The sequence below is a fragment of the Perca fluviatilis genome, chromosome 21 (genome assembly GCF_010015445.1).
Source record: "Perca fluviatilis chromosome 21, GENO_Pfluv_1.0, whole genome shotgun sequence".
Taxonomy (NCBI): domain Eukaryota; kingdom Metazoa; phylum Chordata; class Actinopteri; order Perciformes; family Percidae; genus Perca; species Perca fluviatilis.
Window position 1 is genome coordinate 24660687 of NC_053132.1, and position 8743 is coordinate 24669429.

Below are 8743 nucleotides of genomic sequence, written 5' to 3' on the forward strand. Positions count from 1 at the left end.
AATACATTACTTCACATTTTGGTGTTGTCCGCCATGTAAAAACCGACAAAAACGTCTCCGTGAACACGTATCAATAGATTAAAATAACGTCACATTTACACGAACTGCCATGAGACCGGGCTGGGAGTTTGCAGACAGTCTGACTTTGAGAAACGTTAGCCCTGTGTGACATTTATTGCCAAACCCTTAATGAATGTGGACGTAGGTGAGATTTCAGAACAGATGGCTGAACTGTTCTGTGTTCCTGTGGAGATGGAGATATTAAACCTCAAGAATGATGTCCAGCTAAAATCTCAACAGCAACCACAGCATTTCTGGAGCCTAGTAGAGCCACAAAGCTATAAGATCCTTCCCCAAGCAGCTCTGAAAATGGTCTACACACCTTTGTAAAGCAGCTTTTTCTGACATGAATGTCATGAAATTTAAGTTCAGAATTTGACTGACAGCTGCACATTTAAATGACTCCATTAGAGTGAACCTAAGTGGATACACTCCAGCATACTGCTCATACATACACTTCTTGACTCCTCATCTCATCTCATCTGCAGTCCTCATCTCACTGAAGACCGAATGCATGTATCACATACATGCGAACTACAGATAAAGGGAATGTGAAGTGATATAGGTACAGACATAAAATAAGAATAAGTAGCTCACCTGGTAGAGCGCGAGCCCATATACAGAGGCTTACTCCTCGATGCGGCGGCAACGGGTTGGACTCCAACCTGCAGCCCATTGCTGCATGTCTTTCCCCCTCTCTCCCCTTTCATGTCTTCAGCTGTCCAATAAATAAAGGCCTAATAAATGCCTGGCAATCTTAAAATAAATAGTATAAGTAAGTAAGTAAGTAAAATAAGTAATAACATTGTTTTGTTTTCTATGATATATGATGTGAATTCAATAGTGTGAGAAACATTGAAAATTTAAAGAAATCATACACTTATCTGACTGTTTTCTGCAGTAATTATACCAAAAGCAGTCAATCTATCTTTCCCCTTATCAAGAGCAATAAGGGAAAGGTTTGCACTGGAACTGCTTTTGCTAGCTGGATCTCAAAACGCAAATTTGTGTCGCTAATAAAAAGAAGATTGTTACTAAGCCGTATCAAACATGGCTGATGATGCACTCTGGTGTCAGAGTAAATATCACTAATTTGTTTGTCATGATCACTTGCTTTTGGGTTTCAGTACACTCCATCATGTTTAGGTGCTGTGTGATATCGGGAGTAGAAACATATACACATAATATGGTAATAAATATAACATGACCTAGAAGCTCTTTCATATGCAAGTCCCCCCCCCCCAAAAAACATGAGAGTGCAATCTGTGCTAGATGTGGCGCAACTCACTACCTTGGCTCTTTAAAGCTCTTACATCAACCACCAACTAATGTCAGACCAAGATCTTGAAAGCTCCCTGCCACTCAGATAAATATAAGTTGAAAGGAGAAACCTGGCTACAGATGTTCCCAGACTCTCTGGACAGTGATTGGAGGGTTTAGACTGAGTGATTTATACAACACAGAAATCCCATTCTCTCACATACACCATCCTCCTTACCTTTTGTTCTAGTCCCATACTTATGTTGTTGTTTTTTTTGATAATTGTGGGAAGTCTATACATGGGGCTGCTCTCCTGCTGAGCAGGTGATTTGGGTGTGTGACAACCTTGCCCACTCAGCCTGTGACTCAACTGTCAAAGTGAACCCATAATAACGTCCCATAATAACGTCCTTTGGTGGAAGGTTGGTGGTAGACGAGAATAATGTGGCCTCAAAATGGTTGCAGGGAGATATAGTATGGAGGGAGAGAAAGCTAAGACAATACAATTAATTCACTTTATAGTCAAAACCACAGACTGTCACTTTTGCCCAAGCGTTCGTATTTTACGCGTTGGAAGTGAGAATGGCTTGATACTAGCGATTGAGACCAATAAAACTTATTTCGAAAATGTTTACTGAGTTAATAAGTCGAGTGAGAAGTAGGATCATTTTCTCATAGACTTCTGTAGATTGAAAAAACAAATTTTTTCCACAGGTGTTTATCTAGCTTTGAGTCTGCTATCACTCATGAGTCCTTCATTCAGTGAAAGGCTTCAGAGAACATTGCCTGCAGTGAAAAGACTGTAATCTCTGTTTGCTTATAGATTCTTCAGCTACCAGCTCCAACCTTTCCCTGTTTCAGCATACCCAAAAATATCTACAAATACAGTCATCCATGACGTTGTGGTGCACAGCACAGATCTCTCTCTCTCTGTCTCTACTGAGGTTCTTTCTCCAGAGTTGTCTGCGGTCATCATCATGGGTGTGTGACAGCTACATGACCCATTTTTGACCTCTGTGGATGTCTGTGTGTCTGCTAAAAATACCCCTGCTAGAGTGTGTGTGTGTGTGTGTGTGTGTGTGTGTGTGTGTGTGTGTGTGTGTGTGTGCATAAATATAAGCTTAGTTTTAATATGAAAAGGCAAAAACTGATGAAAAGCTACATATTCATGCAGGTCACAAAAATGAAAACTACAAATAAGCTTCCCCACCACATATTTCATATGTCAACATTATTGAAATGCGTTAAATGGAGGGATCTCTATCTTCACAAATTCGTTGTAATTCAACAGGCCAATTCCTTGAGGCAACAAATCTGAGCCATAAGTGAACCACATCAAGGGCATTTCAATAATAGGGACTATTTATTCAAAATTAGCCTACATTTACTCCTCCATTGGAAACCCCAGAATTTATGAATATGTATGTTTATTTCTAAAGTTTATTATACAAAAGATGTCTCCTTCACTGAAAAGTCCATTCTCAGAGGATGTGCACTGAATAAGTCCTCCAAATTAAACAACAAAGTGCGTCATTCATCTATGCCCTTTAGAAGAACACACAAAAACATTTTCTGATCTGATTCCACTATCAGCAGGGCATTTGTCAGTATCTTTCAAAGTCATTCAAAATCCCTGTTGAAAAATAAGCCAGTTTCATGATGGTTAAGTTTAGGCACCAACCTGTTTGATATTTGGTCAGGGTAGCTTTGACGTCACGGTTACAGTAACAACCACATGTTTAAAGCAACATTGTGGTGGCATTTTTTGCTATTTGGCGCAATTTACTTTTATTTATTTTTTTAAACACTATTTGTACATTTCCAGTTATCATATAAAACAATCATATTCTCTATTTTACAAATAATCATAGAAAAAAAATCCCAACAAGAGAAAGACAAAGACAGACCAAACCTAAAATCAACCTGACAGACAACAGAGACAAGAGATACAAGAGATAAAAAAAAATAAACACAAGTGCACTTAACATTCCTTATTCCAGGACTGACCAAGGGCAGGTGTAAACATTCAGAGTTCCAGTTCCAGACCAGGTAAATTGTTCACATAAGTTATAAGAGGGTCCCAGGTTTTGTAGAATCTGTTGATGGAACCTTTGAGAGTACATCTGATTTTTTCCAACTTTACATTGTGCATAATGTCCCTAATCCGGTGGTGGTGTGATGGAGGTGTAGCAGCCTTCCATTTAAATAAAATCAAGCGTCTAGCTAATAAGGAGGAAAAGGCAATGACCCTCTGTAAATGAAAAGGGGGAACAGATCCCGTTGTATCAGAAAACCAACCAAAAACAGCAACCAAGGGAGAGGGTGAGATGTTATAAGCATAAGCATTAGAGATGACTTCAAAAAAGGATGACCAGAAAGGAACAAGTTTTGGACAAGACCAGAACATATGATAGGAAGTAGCTGGCGTCTGTTTACATCTATCGCATAATGGGTCTACGTTCGGAAATATTCTTGATAATTTGGCTTTTGAGAAGTGCAACCTGTGTAACACTGTAAACTGTATTAAAGAATGTCTGGAACATATGGAAGAAGAGTGGACTCTAGTAAGAGCCATATCCCATTCCTCATCAGACAGCTGCGCCCCCAAATCATTTTCCCACTGTTCTCGAATATGTGAAATAGAGAGGTTGCAGCTATCCATGATATGGGAATAAATAAATGATATTCTTCTCTTATTCAGCATATTGACCCGTAATAGGGAATCCAAACAGGAAGGAGAGGGGGGTGTAGGAAAATTAGCAAACTTTTTACGAGTAAAATCTCTAATTTGCAAGTATCGCAAACAATTATTATTGGTCAGACCGACTTTTCTGGATAGTTATTCAAAGCTAGCAAAAGTATCATTAACATACAGGTCCTCAATACTATGAATGCCCTTGTCATACCAAATTTTGAAGCCATTGTCCATTAGGGATGGTTGAAAAAGATGATTATATATTATTGGTGAGTGAATAGAAATATTCTGAATACCCAGACATCTTTTGAACTGATTTACAATGCGTAGTGATTGAGTTACAATTATATTATCCTTAACATTATTAACTAGTGATGGTAGAGGTGCGCAGAGTAAAGTAGGGAGTGAGTGTGGGCTGCTTGTAACCTTTTCAATCTGGAGCAATGCAGGGATCCTATCATTCCAATCTTTTAACCACAGAGAGATGGCATTAAAATTCGCAGCCCAATAATACGCGCGCAAATTTGGAAGTGAAAGCCCACCTACATCTTTTGGTCTTTCCATAAATTCTTTTCTTATGGAAGCTGATTTATTGTTCCATATAAAGGAGGAAATCATTTGATTAAATGCCTTGAAAAAAGATTGTGGTATATAAACAGCCAGTGCCTGAAATAAATATAGAAACTTAGGTACAATATTCATCTTTACAGAATTTGTTCTCCCCATAAGAGATAGTGGCAAAATAGACCATCTTTTAATATATAGTTTGCACTGTTCCAATAGAGGAGTGATGTTACTTTTAAATAGACTGTAATAGGATTTGGTGACTTTTACACCCAGATCCAGATGTGTGAAGGACTCGGCGGACAACTTAAATGGCAGATTGGGATATTCACTGGCATTACTACTAATGGGGAAGTATTCGCATTTATTAAAATTTAGTTTATAACCAGATATTTTACCAAATTTTTTAAGGATTTCAGGTGTAGTTGTGATGGGGTTGGTGACATATAGTAACAAGTCGTCTGCATAAAGCGAGACAGTGTGAGTTAGGCCACCACGTGAGATACCATGTATACTATTATTGCATCTAAGAGCTATGTCAAGTGGCTCTATAGCTAAAACGAAAAGCAACGGACTCACTGGATCCCCTTGTTTTGTTCCTCTGTGAAGAGGAAAATACTCAGATGAGATACCGTTGGTATAAACTGAGGCAGTTGGATCAGTGTAAATGAGCTTGATAAGGTGAGTGAAGTTAGGGCCAAAACCAAACCTGCCAAGTATATGAAAAAGATAATCCCACTCAACCCGATCAAACGCCTTTTCAGCATCAAGCAATATTACTGCTTCTGGGGATGGAGTGCTAGATTCAGTATAGATGATATTAAACTATCGTCTCAGGTTAAAATAGGATTGTCTGCTCTGGATAAACCCAGTCTGATCCTCCGAAATGACATGAGGAAGAATTGTCTGCAATTTACTTTTACACTGCTTTTGTAAATATGGATAGCTGTACACATGCATTTGTTATGATTACATTACTCATGTTCAAAAACAAGCAAGTCACCAACTTTGGTTACACACCCTTCTACATCCTCTTACATTTTTGCTCTTCTACGCAGCTACATTTAGCTGCAGTTAGCGGTTAGCCGTACTTTAGCAACAAGTAAAGCTTTTTCTGCGTTTTATTTTATTAAGGGTTTAACATGCCCTCGTTCCCTTCCCCTCAGGGGAATCCCCGCCACCATCATAAGTGGCATTCCAGTTGACTAAAAAACTGAAGTGAACTTGGTGAGCTCTACCCTCGGAGGCCTGAGGGAGCGAGTGAACAACGATGGTCACTCTAGAGGTGGTTATCACCCACAATGCATTGCACTTATGCGTTCGGTGCAAGAAAATACATCCAGGGGTAGGTGGCAGCAATGTATGTAAAACTTTGCGACTGCTCACCACTTAACGACAACATGCAAAGATTGAGAATTTTTTTTTTTATCAGTAATTGCTGCAATTCCAAACATGTCGGCATATATCTAAAAGTATATAAACATTTGTCACTAAGTGAAACTTGTATAGCTCTATGCCTGTGTGGCTTGAAAAAAGCTGATTATTTTCCCATTGTTACATGGGCAGAAGAGGAGACCAAGCTCTTCATTAAATTCAGAATGAATAATGAGGCTCTTTTTACAGGGAAACGCAATGCTTCCAAACTGGCCTGGGAGTGACTTTTCATTTATTCAATATAAACTATGTAATTGCTTTTGATTTCAAGATAATTCCAAATACACATCTTGATTGTTATACTGCTAATTTTATCTGCAGTATATTTCAATGTACAGTTGGCAGGCATAATATGACTTAAATTGTCTTATTATGCAAACAGGAACATTCCCAGATAGCAGACAGATGTGGGCCAAATGTGGGCCACTTTTCACACTTACGGCTCAGTTACGGCAACGGCACATGCCGTTTGGGCCAGATGTGGCTGAGTTTCGGCATGGATTTTGTTGATTAAATCTTTGAACTCGACGCTGCCTGCTGTCTCTGCCTTTGGGTCCGCCACGTTCTCTGAAGCTTGTTACATAGAAGGTGAACAAGGTTATTTTTCTAGCGGTGTAAAAATCATGTGCCAAGAACACCAGCTGTTTCAGAATTTGGAGTATGTAACATAGTTCTAATTAGCCAAAAATAATAATGCTGTTCAAATACTCAGGTATGTGTATATATCTAATTAGCAAAGATAATGCTGTTCAAATACTCAGGTGTGTGTGTGTGTGTTGCACGTGGTTTATACACAGCTAGAAAAAACTTTAAGGGGGGGTCCCCTTCTAGCTACAGGGGCTCCACTTATGTTTTTTTTGGGGCAGCGGCGGTTTATAGATGTCATAAATGTGCCAATATGAGTGGCCATCTGCGGCCCCCTGTAATTGTTGTGGGGGGCTAGAATGTCAGTGTGTTAAAGTTCTCATAAGCATTATTGTAAGTTGATAAGTTATGTAACTTATCAACTTTAAATTTACATGTTGCATCTCCTTTTGTTGTTCAAACACTCAGACACATGTACATGGTGTTAGTTATTATTTGTAATACGCGATTATGATATTTGATCAAGCAGACTTAATGAGGGTTTGTGTTTTTGTACACTGAATGCATGTTGATGGGGGGGAAAAGCCTAAATGGGCTTCTTTGCCTAGGGCCCCCCCAGAGTCTTGGATTGCCACAGGGAACAGTTCTGACAAATGTCTCAAAATCCGGTTAACTTGCAAGAGAATTGATAACCGAGATGCAGACACACAGACTGGGCAGTTAAATCCAGGTACCTAAATCAAAGTTCAGGCTGTAATGAAGCAAACGAACAAGGAATTTGCAGGCAAGCAGAACTTCATAAAGAAAAATTTTAGTCAGAGATGACTCACTTCAGACACTAATTGTAAATTGAGTGCAGCTGGAGATGCAGGCAGCAGACCAGATCTGATTACATGAGCTACAGGTGTGAAACAGGTGAGGTATGAGCAAGCCACACAAAAATAGGAAAGCAGAAACCAGAAAGATGAGTAATTTTGGAGTTGTGTAAGTTTGAATACAGATTAGATGTAGGGTGACACTTTTTTCAACTTTTTTTTAATTCAGCAAATGTCCCTGTTATATCACTAATAGTTGATTATATTTGATTAACTATTTTAAGACAATAAGGTGACGCAAAAGGGAGAAGCAGGAGAGATGAAGGCAAACAAGTGCAACATTTGATTTTTGGCCACAAAGGGGCGGAAAATATCTTAAAGTGATGGTTCGGAATAATTCACCCTAGGGTCCTTTGCACCATGACCTCGAGCCAAACACCCCCCCCAGAAGCTTTTTTCACCTGGGTCAAACATTGGGAGAGTTAGCGTAGAGTAGCGTTATCAGCTGAATAGCTTAGCGCAGGGGCTAATGGACCCACGTTTGTATCTCGTAAGTTACCCCACTAATAATGCCCGAAATGATACCAAACATCTACAAGTAGTACAAATAGGTTATGCTCTCATAAAACGATGGATTGGAAAGTTTGTAAGTACACCAGAAGTTTATGTAAATAACACTTGCCTGCTGGCTTCTGCTCTCTGCTGTTGTTGTTGCTGCTGTAAGACGAGTGCTTAGGGCCGTCTACAAATTACAACACCGAAAAGAGATGCAACAAAAATATTTTTTAATTTAACTTTTTTTTTAAAGTAAGTGCTGTAGTATAACTAGCAGGAGACAAGTTATAATTGAGGTAAGTTTGGAGACATTACCTTATTTAATCATTAAATTAATAAATATTTTTGTTGAGATACAACAAAAATATTTATATATATTTATATTAAAGCACTCGTCTAACTGCAGGTAGCAGCAACAGCAACAGAGAGCTGAAGAGAGCAGGCAAGTGTTCATAAACTTCTGGTGTACTTACAAACTTTCCAATCCCTCGTTTTATGAGTACATAACCTATTTGTACTACTTGTAGACGTTTGGTATCATTTCGGGCATTATTAGTGGGGTAACTTACAAGATACAAACGTGGGTCCATTAGCCCCTGCGCTAAGCTATTCAGCTGATAACGCTACTCTAGCTAACTCTCCCAATGTTCGACCCAGGTGAAAAAAGCTTCTGGGGGGGTGTTTGGCTCGAGGTCATGGTGCAAAGGACCCTAGGGTGAGTTACTCCGAACCATCACTTTAACTAAATAGTTATACTGTAACCTCCTGGTTATGT